At 38.1% G+C, this 15107-nt stretch overlaps 1 protein-coding gene across 1 annotated transcript in view; it reads left to right on the forward strand.

Annotated features, from left to right (window-relative positions):
• The first annotated feature begins 2769 nt into the window (after positions 1–2769).
• LOC122574633 overlaps positions 2770–15107 on the forward strand; it is a 164651-nt gene continuing 152313 nt past the window's right edge. The window contains exon 1 of the mRNA XM_043742405.1: positions 2770–3104. The gene's annotated coding sequence lies outside the window, so the exon portion shown is untranslated. The remainder of the gene's footprint in view (positions 3105–15107) is intronic.

Below are 15107 nucleotides of genomic sequence, written 5' to 3' on the forward strand. Positions count from 1 at the left end.
GATAGGGTTCAGATGCGAGTAATAAATTTTAAGTGCAAGTGGGTCGATGCCGGCGTAGATTGCCCTCGATTTCTGCATTTCGACAGGAGTCACGGTGAAACTTTCGTTTAAAACTTATAATCGCGTATTCTCGACGTCGTCTCAATAAAATAAGGAAGTTTTAACGTTAAAGACACTGACAAGTTCCCGAAGGGAAATCGATAATTGTCCGAAGGAATCTCCTTTGAGGAGTTTTAAAACAGGAAAAAACGATCTGCTTAGTATCACCAATTAATAATTTTATAATAAGTAAACTAAGAACTCCTCGAGAAAATAAGAAGTTTCCCGAGTTATATCATTAAAATTTCATCAAACATTCATTCTCGTTAATTTCAAAAGATATGGCTACTTATACACTATATTGAAGTTTAGCTTCATCTACAGTTTTCTCAAACTCGAAATTTTGTCGCTAACTCTGCACTTCTAATTTAACAAGTAAATTTTCAAATTTTGAAATCAGAAGGTTCGTATAATCCTTGATCATCATACTCCTACTAATACTAATACTCCATATACTAATCATACTGCCTGATGAATAGGATAATTTACTTTGCAATTAGTGCGATTGTTTCTGTTTCAAAGTAAGAAAAGAGAGCATTTAAACGTTCCATCTAGCTAATCCATTTTCTAAGGTATTTGTCACGCGATTTTATTCAAATTTGTCGTCACTTTAAAACACAGTTCGAAGATTTGCATGCACTTACAAACTCCATTAGACTGGAAACATGACCAGCTGGAGATTGCGACAACCGGTTGAGAGACTTATTCGACCTTCATTCCGGCCTTTACCACATTCCAATGAGAGCCGATGAATTCCATCGAGTCCTCCTTTCGACATGACCCCATAAACTTGAAGACATCTGTGGTCATTGAGGGCTGGCTGTGTAATTAGAAAAGTGGCTGGTAAACCTTCGCCGAAGAACCAGTACAGTCGTGACAGTCTTTAAAACTTCCAGTGATTTCCCATGAAAACTTTCTTTTCAACGGACGAGACCTGTATAAATAATAATGTATTCATTTCCACGGTTGTGTATGCTGATGACACTTGTGAATCGCCAGGGAAAATATTCATGTGAGAATAATCGATATTTAGCGCACGTGTGTTGGCGCGAGCACGGAAAAGGCAATTTTTAAAATATAAATTCAAGGCAAATTGAAAAACGAGTGCTAGTTACCGTTATCGAGGCGATACGTATGTTGAAACAGATATTTCATTCTGAAACTGCTATCTCTTGCGAACGTGTTTGTTTATTGCATTAATTTCTACTTGTCGTTATAAATTAATAATCGTAACTTCGTCCACAAAATACGGTGCAATTAATTGTACAAACATATTTTAATCAAATAACAGTAATTTAACAAAGTTCAGCTTTATTTGCATTATCATACCCACATTCCCAAGCTTTGGATCCTAAAAGTAGCTTAAATTTGTCATATCGACAACATTTCGCGTATCGTTACTTCCTAATTTATGTGCCTCGTTATAATCACGACACGATTTCTCGAAAGCAAACTTTATCAAAGTAATATTTAACATTACTAACGATCATATCGATCTTATCTATATAAATATATACGAATCTTAACGGCACGGATTAGAATTATTAGTTGTCTCGCTCATTTCAGATCTCTGTGTATAGATGTCTCAAATCCTCTTATCAAATTAGTTATCTCGTTGCTATATCTTTGGATACTTTAATTCCTTCGATTTTAGACAAAGCACTATTCAGGATTTTTAAATATCATCTTCGATAAAAGAATCGATTGATAAATTGTCGCTGATAAAGCGTGCTGTTAAGATTTATGGTATAATAATATGCTACAATATAACAATATATAATAGTATATAATAATATACTGTCTAAAATCTCAAATTATTGGGATCTCAAATTGCAAATTAGCGCGTTTCATCAATCATAGCTTATCAATTGGTTCGAATTCTTTCTGTCAGTAGCTTTTTACGTGTAAATACCGTGAATCCTTTTATCAAGTTGTCTTATTGTATCAACTTAATGTTCAAAACACGAACTTTTCCAATGTCTTACTCAAAACCCTGGATTTATCTAAAATTCAACACCTTACTCAGACACCTTGGCAATACCAATTTTGAAGAGAATCTCAAATTTTCTCGTCGGAAACTTCAACTCGTAATCAGTCCCATAGAAACAAATGTTATCAAGCTTCTCAACAATTTTCGAAATTTCAACATCCCTAAATATCCATCCGCCCTTAAAAGCCATCCTCCATCAGCCAGAAGCTTATGAACCTTTTAACTCAATCCTGTGAAATCAGATTTTTCCACCAGCCAAAGTATTCTGCTGCTCAGCATTTCTAAATATCCTTTCCATGTTACGAATCACCGAAAAAGTCGAAAATCTTTCAACTAAATCCTGCGAAATCAAATTTTACCAAGCTTCTACTCTGCATTCCTAACGTGTTACGAGAGAATCGCCTAAAATTTATTAAATATTCTCGCGATACGTAGATTTAATCCAGCGACTTATCAGCGACAGCGGACGTGCCATGGCTTGGCTCGCCTCGGTATCTGATCTTTCTTGGTACACGGTGATACTTACGTCGCACGTCGCTAACAGTACTCACGCCGAGCAATCGCATCGTTTGACAGAAGTCGCGCGTGGACGCGTGGAACCATGTTGACTAGTCAACGTCGGTGGCACGATTATTTCGCGGGCGCGTAAAGTAGCGTGGTTTTGCAACGTGGACGCGCTGAATCCTTACGATCTCGCACGAACGATATCCATTCGTCCGATTCGGCAGAGGTCGGCTGGTCTGCAGCGACTCCGCCGCTCGGAAGAGGCTCAGTCGCTTCGCGCGCCTCGTGCCGTATGTGTTGTATCTGTTCACTGCTCCAACTGGTTGAATCGCGAGAAGCTCCCGCCTTAGTTTCGTGTGTCGATCTTAGATCAAACTCGGTTTTTTTTTGCGTGACAATCGTCGCGACAGTTGCAAACGAACGTGTTTCTTTTTTCTCCAATCACTGGTGCTTGTTTCGTCGAATTTTCCCAGTTCCGTTTGAAAGTTCCCGGCTCGGCCCATCGGCTGAGGTGAGTACCAGTAGTGCGTCTTTTTATCTTTCTCCCTCTGATATAAGCTTCTTTTTCTTCACTTTAATATAGTTGAAGTGTTTTGAGACAAATCGCTGTTTTCTGAATTTTTTAAATATCAATCGTCTCTGTGACACCACATTTGTGATTAATTTTAGAAATCGTCGTATCTGATTGGGAAGAGCGATCGCTGATTAAATGGTATCTTTGGAAATGATGACACTAGGTGATTCACGAGTTCATAACACATTTTATATTTTTAGCGATGGATTTATTTAGTGACGGATCAATAAATAAAATTCTGGGTTCTTGTTATCGGTTTGACTAATTCTGAATTCCGGATTTGCGAAACGCCGTTGTTTTGCAACGATGAAAACACTTCATCGCAATTAATATGAATGTCGAGATAAATAGAATAATAAATAGAAAATGTCGTTATTAAAATATGATTGAAATATTTTGTAAGATAGGTAAGACTGTCTTGAGCGTGATACTTGATGTCGTTTAATACGAACAGGTGTCTCTATGTGCGTTTCGAATCTCCATAAGAACGTGAAAGAAATCCTAATTTCGTTCTAAGCGACAGTACAATTTCCCATTCCACTGGAACGAAAAATAGCATCATTTTCGATCGCAATGCGCCGTTTTACAAACAGATATATTCTTCTTTCACATTAAACCCTATATTATGGTCTCAATACGAGCCTGGTTTTTCACGATGTGACCGGGCTGGCTGTGAATTATTTGTCATTTTGTAGGAACATAAATTCTGTTTTGGAGCTGACGTTTGGTAGCGTTCAATATGCGTTCGGTCAGTTAGTTTTCTCGTCGCTCCAATAATTTGGGGCTATGCAACGTGTTTTCGGGGGAAAAAAATGGAACAGACCATTTTGTGAGTTCACCGACAGGCACAGGTTTCCAGTGTGACACGAGGTTGTTGCTTACGATTTAAAAAAAAATATTGATGTTGAATTTCGAAATAAAGGGAAGTGGAAAATTTAATAAATCACTCGGACATTCTCTCTCCGTTTAAAACAAAGAATTCCAATTAATAGCTTCGTAAGTGAATAAAAATATCTGACAATCAAAAGTCCTAAGGGATTATTTTTCTATATCTCTTTAGATTAAAATTAAAAATTCTCCATATGTTTGTATATCATCCTCTTTTTATAATTACTTTTATCTTGGCATCGCGATTAAAAATTTTTATCGATACTGCGCAAGCGAGATTATCCTCGAATCCGAGTAATAAATGAAGATTTTTACGAATACACACTGGCAACGATAAGTTCATAAATCTCGCGTTTAGATTTTGGAGAAGTTGGATCTACCTTTCGTGTTCCGAAAGTAAATGTTTAGTTTTCATCTTTCTTCGTGTCCAAAGAGGAAACACACGACATACGTAAGTTCAGCGGGAATGATCGATAACAGGGGATAAAATGAAACAACCGAGTGGATTTCCGCGCGAACTTTTCGTGTTTCCTACTAATCGAGAAGTAGCTCTTATCGAAAGGCGCAGTAGTCGAAACTCGATTTCAGTTGAATCAAAGTGTTGAACGCAAGATACGCTTATTTTTTTTGCAAAAATCATCGTATCTAGTTTAAAAGTACTGCTTTTATCGAATAGAAAATAGGATGAAATAGGATTATTTGATAAATAGGAAAATTTCGAAAAGTTCATGGAGAATTATTTAAAGAATTAGACGTTCAGGTGCAAGAAAATAAAGAAAGCGGATATTGGTAGAGCAAAGGTAGAATTAATTACGAATATTAAATGATTAATAGTCGATAAATAGTTATAGCTTACTGCAGGCTGTCGCTTAAAATATTACCTCCTCATTTTCATCGATTCGATATGAAACCCAAATTGTGCACCTTAATGATCCGTTAACGCGCGTGAGAAGCTCTCATCGATTTCTAACGAAATTTATTGCGACAATATTGTACAGGGTATAAATTAGGAAAAAAATAAAAAATAAAGTCTAAACTACAAACAAATTAAATTCAGTTGAAATGCTGCTGCACGAAAATAAAAATAGAAAAAACGAAAAGAAATGTAAAAAAGTTATTTTCTAAACAAAAACGTTCCGTTCTAGCTCTAAAATTGCAAATTCTTATTTCCTAACAATCTGTGTGATATCCTCGTTCAGCTTAAACAGTGACCATACGAACACGATCTTCTCTTAATAAACAGAGGGACAAGCTTCTAATTTCGCGCAGAAAGAGAGAAACGCGATTTAATTAAAGCTTATTCCACGAATGATCTTGAATTATAAGTAGAAATTCGAAGTGCAGCTACAAAGGTAGGACGCCTGGTATTTTCTCAATCTTAAGAATGTGTTGTAGCCAGCCATAAGATGGCGCGTTAATAACGTAGCATTCGAAGCAACCGACAGGAGATTGCGTTCCCTATTTAGAAGCGTCTTTTGAAGGCTTCCCCTCGCTGCTTTCTTTTTTCGATTATGCAAATAAACCGTTACGCGAATATTACGTTCTACTATAAGTAGAGTCGTTTTAACTTACGACGTCCTAACGGGAAAATTATCACATAGACGTTGGAAGATTCCCTTTGAAGCGATCACTTTCAACTTAAAACCGTACACCTGCACCTCTTGTCGGCCTTAGTCAAACTTCCGTTTCGGGATTTCTCCTGTAACCTACCGCTTACACTTTTTATTTCGGTCAGAGGTTTCACAGTAGTTTATGAATCTCGCCGCCAAACGAGTCACCGGAAACCAAATTTTTCCTAGTTTATTCCCGACGAGGCTACCAGTTGTTTCAAAAACATTGGACAAAAGTTTTAGTGCAACTTTTATGTGTTAATAAGTTAAAAGATTGCGATACGAACAGTGAGGCTATTAAAACAAAGAAATCGTTTTTAGCTAGATAGTTTTAGTACAGAATATTGGATATGTTTCTATAAATCTTTTTTATTTTGACATAAGAAGTTATATCCACATTTTTTAAATGCCTTATACGTTACGTGTTTAATGACTATACGCGGTTCACTCGCGTTTGCAAAAATTAACGCGACAGAGTAGCCTTATTCCGCGTTCGAGCATAAGGAAGTTGGCAAATAAATTTTCATCCCTGTGAAACTGAAAAAAAAAGCCGACGATTCGCGCACCGCTACATGGAATGAAAACTTATGGTCGAGTGAAGTTTCGCTAAAACCGGAAACTTGTACTCGGTTCCATCAGCGAATGAAGTACGTCAAAATTAAATTATTCACGTATTCCTTTTCTCTTTAACCGCGGAAAATATCGTGTTTAACTTGACTCCTATTATAAATTTAAACTCCGGCCAAGCCATCTTTCGAGCTCGAATTTATCTTGGAGAAATTTTTCATTAGAAGGAGCTTTTTTGTAGCGAAGATCACGGTCAATCGCCAACAAAGATCAATTCCTTTTCGGTAGATAACAAACGCGACCGAGAAGATCGAGCGAACGATACTTCCAGGGAATCTCGCTGACAATTAGGGAAGTTTCAATTAGCGGAAAGAAAGTGAAGAACCAGAGGCTGATAATAAGATAGCAAACGGGTGGCTTTTGTTTAAAGTACCATGCCTACGTCGCTGAAATGAGCGTTCGCGTCTCGAATGACCGATCAAGGAACGATAATCGGCACCATTTTATCCCTTGTCTTATAATTAGCATTCCGTTTGCGATTCACGGTTAATATATCCGGAAAAAAGAAGAAGAATGCATCAGTGTACATCTACACTTCCATTCGAGAGACAGAGAAAAAAAGAAAGAGAGTAATTTACGTACTTAGCTATACCTGAGGAAATTTATGTAGATGCGAGATAAGATTATTCCGGTGGAAAAGTTGTTGAATGTGAACGAGAAAACTGTGTTACGTTACGCTCACGGCCATTTCGACAATGGCAATAATATTCTTCGTTTACATCTGCTTTCGTAATTATCTATGAAACGGCCTTATCTGTGAAGTATATTTAAAAGAGAGTAGGGGAAACAATCTTGTTATTCCGTGTTAATTTGATCGATAGTATATTGAAAGTAAATGATCGAACGCAATTTTTCTGCCGGATGAACAAGGCTATCGGTAGTTTTCATATCAGACCCGCGTCGAGCTTTGTATCTCAAAGAGCTAAAGAACAATTTCCTCCCATTCCAAGTCGCATTCGTTCTCATCTCGACCCATTTTATCTTCCCGCGATCGTAATTTCCTTCCTTAATCAGAGCGAATATTCGTTCTCATTGCGCGGCTTGTTTTATCGCTCTGCGATCGTAATTTTTCCGCCTTAATACCGCTTTCTTTCTAATCGACGAATAATAAGGAGGCAAATTGATCGATTTCGCGTTTCTCTACTCGCGTCTCGTTTTCCTTCTGATCGCCTCCGTTTCATTGTTTCACAATTTCATCGGTCAGAAGAGAAGTTTGACGCATAATTTTAGAAATATTTCCAATTCGAAATAGGCCAATAAAGCCTATAAAATTCGGATGATATTCCAAGAAGGCGGACAAAAATTAATTTACACGTTTGAGTTTTAGTCATTTTTCTATTTTTGTAAAACTTGATGGAAAATTACGTTCAATGAAGAATTCATTAACGTTCCAAGCGACAGGTGCATTGTTATGTATATAGGATGAATATAAAGTAGAACGTAGTCAAATTTGTTCGATTCTTCGGTCGGATGGTTCTCGATGACGTTTATTTTGGCACGTGACTCGTTTCAATGAGTTTAAATGAGCATCGACAGGGACGAGACCCGGACAGAGTGAAAGAATTCAAAGGAGCAGTAATCGAAAATATTTTCCTTTTTTAAGCCGATATTGACTGTACGAGTCGCACTCGGGCACGGATCAGTTGTGAATTTATGTCATACGTTGGCAGGCATAAATCATACTGCGTTTACTGTTATGCTCGCGTTAAAATCGCCGCTTTTACCTAGATACGATATCTCGTCGTTGGAAAATTCTGCATCTGTACTGAAAACAAAAATTTATACAGATGGTAAGCCGATGAAAAATTCTCATCGATCGAGTGCCACGGATATGGGTTGAAAGTTCCAGCAATGTCTCAATTTTAGCCGAAAAAATTACTCGAATTTTATAAAAAGCGAATGCGTTCCCGAAACTTGTTCCGTCATTTTTCGAATGCAACGAGTATAGAGAGTGAAAGAACGACACGTGTAACGTTCGAACGAAAAATACGAACAATTCTGATCGTAATTGTGTTCGTATCTGAAATTAACTCGAAAGAGTTTCATTTCCACGGAGTTGTTCGGTGGTGTAATTGAAATAGCTGCTTGGTACGAGTACGTGCGCGCAACGCGAGTTTGAGATAATGTGTAATCCTAATTAAAAGCTTTCGCGGAACTTTACAGCGCTCGCCACTTACTGTTAGTTTCTTCATTTCATTACGGCACGATGCCAGAGAAATGCATACAGTTTGCGGCTGGTGCAAAGAGTCTTGGACCTGATGGTGTACAAAAAAGAAATTCGCGCCCAAGAAAATTGCACGTGGTTTTCTACGAAAACTTCGCCTCTGAGTAACATCCACGATTGTTCTATGAATTTCAAACACTGTGAAAGCTTGCACAGCCCAAGTTTTGTGTCCTCTTTCGAAATAGTTTCTTTCGTTTTATGAGAAAATAATTATATTGAAATATAATTTGATAAAACAATATAAAACAAAAAATGTTCTGTGTTTATTAATTCCTTATAAAACGAAAGAAACTTTCGGGACAACCTAATGGATAATCACGTTGGATTAAAAAATGTAACATTTCTAAATAACACAAATATATACGAAGAAAGTAGTATATTTCGCTAAAATAAATGTCCTCTTCAACTACTCGAACTCATTATTTCTTTATAGTTTAATATTACCTCATAATGAATGAAACTGACGATAAAGATTCTAATAAATCTATCTAAAGGAAAGAGTATTTAATAGAAATGCTTATAAAAAACACGATGGCCAATGAAATAATGTCAAGGTATCGACAATCGTAAAATGTATCGTCACGGAAAACAGTTTACTTCGGTCAGAAACTTTCGAGCGCTATCCTGTCCGATTTCATTTTGTATGTAGACGATAATTCGTAGTCACACGTAATTGTCACGTATCATATATTTTTGCGTATTACGTACGTGCGCGTGAATCGCGATTGCAAACGTTTCACGATCGTGTTTCCCTACGAATATCGCTACAATACCTTGCTCGCCTCTTCTCATTCTTTCCCTTTCTTTTTGTTGAAATATAACAAGCAAGCAATAAACGACGAACCCCTGGCAAGAATCGCGTAACTTTATTGTTTTAACAGAAACTCTCTGTTGCAGTTTACTTTTTCCCTCCCCGTCGCCGTTTCCAACCCCGCGACTCTATTTTCCATCGATTCTCCGTTTTCTCTCTCATTTCTTCTGATCTTTCCTCCGTGACAATATTCGTGACGCTTTCGCGTCCTCCAGAGCGAATGATAATGTACCCTTTAAATGAAACCACGTTATCGATTCCTCTTTCGAGTACGGAGACATGGCACTGATTGCGGTCGACAACATTCTTTTGTGCCGCGTATCACTCAACTTTTCTCTCGTGAAACCGTTTCCTTCCTTTCTCGCGCATCGACGTTCCCAAACTTTGTAATTTATTACACGCGGCGAGTTAGGCTCTTTTTTTATTCTTTTCCTTTGTCTGCGGCACAGTTGACAAGGGAAACTTTCACTTGAACTTTCAGATTGCACTGTGTAGATACTTTTTCCAAACTTGTGATCGTTAAACGTTTCGAATAAATCTCGCGTTTATTTTTAAACGGTGTTCTTAATAGTCTATGATATCAAACGAAATGAAAATTCTTGGATGTTTGAATAATTTTCTACTAGTTTTTGAAGCACGATTTATCTCTCCGAGACTGTCGTTGTTAATGAAAAAAAGCATTTACTACTGTAAAGCTACTGCCTACGATTACGAGAAATTTCGCGATAAAAAATTGCATATGCAAATGCAAATAACACGCAAAGACACATAAAATATACTCGTTATAATACGTGACAAATAAATCAAACATCTGTCTATTCTCCCAATCGTATCCATGAAAATATGAATTCGCATAAAAATCTAAAAAAGCGGTCTATCGATCTTTTGCCATAGATATTTACAAATGTTCGAATACTTTCACGAGCCATTGTACATGTAATTCCGTTACATTTCTTTTCATGGCTCCTAGATATTCGTATAATTAATATCCACGCAGTATTGGACAACATATACAGCAGACATAACACAAAACTTGAAAAGTGCGCTACTTTCAAATCTCGAACTGCAGTATAATCGACAATCGATGTTATCGGAAGGTTCCACGTGAACTCGTTGAACTTCGAACGGTACGCCCACACGCGACCGGTCGCAGGTGCATGCTCGTCGGTGAAACCGTATACACGCAACGTGCGTTACTGCCTGCAGGATATCAGGACCGTTTTATAACTGTTACGACAGAAGAGGCAGGACGACATTCCAACGTCGGCTCGATTTGAATGCGACCTCACGAACAAATCTCGATAATTCTCCGACGGGCGCACCTTTCGCATTTTTTCACCTCCGCCCTCGATATTTTCTTTTTCCTCCCTTTTTCTGCAGTGGCTAAAGTCCGATAAAAAGTCAGCCGGTCATCGCGTCTTTCTCTAATTTTATTTTATTTCGTCCCATACTTCTGCCTCGACCATCTATCCATTTTCTATATCGCGAAAGAAGCAGCGGCCTGGCAAAAGCACCAGCCAGGCCAGGAATTTGTCCCGAATTCCAGCAGCTACGCCTTTCTCACGGAAAAAGAAGTGTGTTTTATCTGGCTTCTCGCACAAAGTATCACCTAGCTGCGCGCCACTACTGATACGGAAATCGGTTTTCCCTGCTACGAAATTTATTGGACGTTCCTCTTCTTGCGCTCCCCGATTCTCTTCTCTGCCTTAGGCAAATTGGTATTGGTATTTATTAATGGCGACCATTCCTCTTGCGGACAGAGCCGAAAATTCCCGGGAATTCCTACGCGGGAATATTTAATTCGGGAACGCTCGGCTTTTTCACGGTATCTCAGTTTTTCTTGTTTCACGCGTGGGCAAATTCAACGGTGAACTTTCGCGTTCGCGGCAGATTTTCGTCGAATTCGCGCTTCGCTATAATTAATTTCGAGCGTAACCGGATTCCTCGTGGCTCGACTTCCCTTCGGTGTTTAGCCCGGTCGCTGGATTTTACAGGTTTTATTTGTATCTTTCAATCAACGGGAAACAGTTTCTCTTCCGTCCGTTAATTTGCCGCGTTTATAACGCTCCGCGTGGAACTGTCGAAAAATTCATGCGAACAATCCCGCCAGTTTCCGAGAACGTTTCCCGACCGATTCCGCTAATTTCCGCTCAAGTTTTTTTCGTCGCGCCATTCAATTCGTTTTACACACCCTGTACGATCCTTTTCTTCGTTTAATTCGCGCGCGGAAATCTCAATCTTTTTAATATTCTCATTCTTTTTTCAACTTATAATTAGTTCCCCACGATGTACGCGGAAGATAAATAATGCCTTGGGTCATTTTTCGCCGAATTGTAAGTGTTTCTCTGTTGTTAGAAAATTTCTCGTATTTGTGGCAAACACGAAAGGATTCTTATTAATGATTCTTCGTTTCAATTGTACAACAATGATTTCTCTGAAACATTAAAAATCTTTCTCTCGGTTGAAGCTTAAATGAAACAGGAAATAAAAAGAATTTCGAGGACAGCCAAGTTAGTTGCAATTAATATTAGTTTACCCACTTTATCGACGTTCTTGTATTCTTACTGCAGATCGGTCAAAAGCGTACGAACACTTCTTAACGGTAGCGTGTTGGAAAACGTGTAGGGGCACACAGGTGCACGCCGCCCGACCAACAGGTTTTACATTCTATAAATGCCGCAGGAATTACAAGCCAATGGAATGTAAAGGATACAGATGCGGTTGATGTCATTTGGACCCCGCGACGCGTAGAAATTCTCTGTCGCATTGTCTGTACGATCCCTGGAGCTGTTTGCCTACGGAAACCACTGCCATTGCATAATTCCTTTCACTCGTCGCAATTAAGTCATAAAACTCGCGAATTCCCTGTATTTCAGCTAGAAACCAAGCTACGAAGATTTCTTTCCGTCGTGATGCAGGCGATAGATTTTCTATCCCATTGTAACCGTCATTCTGTTAATTAGATCATTGTAGCGTCTTGCAATTAGAATTCATTAATGTGTAATGTAATTCCATCTAAACACCGACGTACGCTACCGTAAATCAATTCGTGGAAATTTCAATAATTACAGGTTGTCGAGCGTACAAGTTGCAAAGTCAATGCAACGTGGAATAATTCTCAACGACCACTAAGCCGTGAAAGTATGCATTTCCGTCACGGCCAGCTTATTTAGATAGCCAAAGAAAAATGACAGAAACGAGCCAGTAAAAGGACAGACGTTTGATTCATTCATTTCCATAAAATTATACATGGCCGGAGCACGTTGTTGGTTGCGCGTATAGTTAATTCGTATCGAGCAGCTGTTTGGAACGATCGGCTAGAGACAGAAGGCTACGTTAGCCGAGGTATATTGCGTTCGAACGCGCTTTCCTCTCGCGACTGCATTCTTGCAGCCGCCTATGCGCGAGTAGGCACCGGCGAGGAGAAAGATATTGGTTATTTAACATTACGAAACGAGAAGCGAGAAGAGAAATTCATGCAGCCGGGGAACGCTTCTGGAAAAGTGAGAGCAGGCCGTTGATTTGAGAAGATATGGGTTGTCGACCGCTCTAATAAATACATCGTATATTCATTCGTGGACTTCTGATTCGTGACGTAACGACGTGATGTAGTTCGTAACGAAGAAAGTGCGCGATGATATTCTGTCTGAATGTTTTCGCGTGGGTTGAATGCTCGAGGGACATTATTTTTAGGCAGTTCGTTGTACGGGTGATAAATATCGAGCGAGAGGAATTTAACATTTAGATTTATTCGATATCGCAGTGTAACAAATTAATGAGAGTGATCCAACTAATGGGTCTACAGAAACGAATATGCAGGGTGTTTCAGTTTTAAACGATCAAACTTCGTCTGTTTATTCTACGAGTAAAAACAAGGAAATAACGTTATGTAAACGTAGATCTGTAAACGCTTTATAAAAGAGTCATGAAAGTATCAAAACATGAAACCTAAAGGCAATAAACGAATATTATCACGAGTGATGAATTGGTCGGGCATTGTTTGGTTTGCGAGATCACCAGATCTTATATTGTTAGACTTTTATCTATGGGGAACAATTAAAGCGATAGCGTATCGCGCAAGAATTGATACAAAGGATGATTCGTGATGCATTCGATGATCTGAAGCAGCAGAAACAAGCGGCAAATTCGGAGAGTGTCAAACTCAATCTGCCAAAGATATCAAGCGCGTATTCGGAACGGTGAACAACGTTTTGAAACGGAAACATAAAGACCTAACTAGAATTGATTGGTTTTCATATTTCTTGCGTAACTTTTTTTTAAAGCGTTTGCACACCTATGTTTATAGAACGTATTTTCCTTGTTTCTATTCGCAGAATAAACTGGAGAAGTTTGATCGTTTGAAACTCCGACACACGTGTATTTGCTAGTGAACTTTTGTAGCGAAGTAAATATGTAAATGAGCATTCGATGCGTTCGTTTGGATCGAATGCTCGGAAAATATATTTTTTTAAGGATTCACTGTGGCAAAAATTGTGTAGAAGGAATTTCGTATTTAAAATATTCTAGTTTTAAATTTAAAGTATTATAGTGCAATGAATTACCAAAGATTCGTGCAATAATTTTACAGCATGAAGAAGCTCCAAAATGTTAAAGATCACCTGTTAAATTTACTTGAATACCAGCAATACACTAAATCTTCTGGTCTTACCTTTTTTTAGGATCTCTACTGTTTCATTGTAAATTTTTCCATTAAAAAATTCCCAAAAAACAAATTTGAAAAATCTGGAACAGAAACGTAAAAATATACGATAAAAAAAGTAGACAAATAGAAGAGAAGAACTTATGGACACATACAAGTGACCCTCGAATAATTGGATTAATTAGTTCCGTGTTATACAAAACCATGCTATGCGAGCTAAAATTCGTACAATTCATGTTTTCCATGTAACTGAAAATCGTGTTATTCGATACTACAGGCCAATACATGAATGGACAGTTTGTACCATATATTTTAAAAGAAAAGATGATGGAAAAAAAATATTAATTTCATGCGAATCTTAGTACAATTCATGCGCTATATTATTCGACAGTTAGGTTTGGAAAAGATACACTTATCTGTAACACAGTATAGCGAGCACGCGCATCCGAGTAAAAAAGTTGCGGTAAAGTTTGACTGAAAATCTTTGACTGTTAGAGTGGTTTCCAAGAGGATATCTACTCGTTCGATTTTCTTCCTGTGGCGCGTGACTTTCTTGTATCTTGGTTAATCGATAAGCAAACTCGTCTCCCTCGCTTGAAAACTTCTTCAATTTCTTCGATTCTATTCTGTATCCGCTTATATCTTCAATTTCCGTTCCGTACGGATCTACATTTAAATGTGGAGAACAATGCTGGTGGATTTATGGCACGGGCTGACTATAAAACAGGAGAGATTCATTGCTGGATAGTAAATCTTTACAGTTTGTCTTTCTTTCCTTCCTTGATAGCAACGAAATCTAGAGAGCTGTCTTATATAACTAACAAATTATGTTGTATTATTTTATCAGTTTTATGACTCTGTTTGATATACGAGCAGTAAACATAATCATTATAATGAGTTATTAGAATGAAGTTGTAAAGGCATGTTAACGCTTTTTTAATAGTAATACAGAAGTTATGACAGAGAAGGGAGTTTCTCTTTTGGAGGAACAAGCGTGTTGAATGAAATATATCAAGTTTACCGAGTGTCTGGTATGAGAAAAACACCAGGGCAACGAGTGTATCGAATGAAATTCCCAAAGTTTTGTAGCATGCGTGGAACCAGCCTAGCACATGTGATT

The sequence above is a fragment of the Bombus pyrosoma genome, linkage group LG14 (assembly GCF_014825855.1).
Source record: "Bombus pyrosoma isolate SC7728 linkage group LG14, ASM1482585v1, whole genome shotgun sequence".
In the NCBI taxonomy this organism is placed as follows: Eukaryota; Metazoa; Arthropoda; class Insecta; order Hymenoptera; family Apidae; genus Bombus; species Bombus pyrosoma.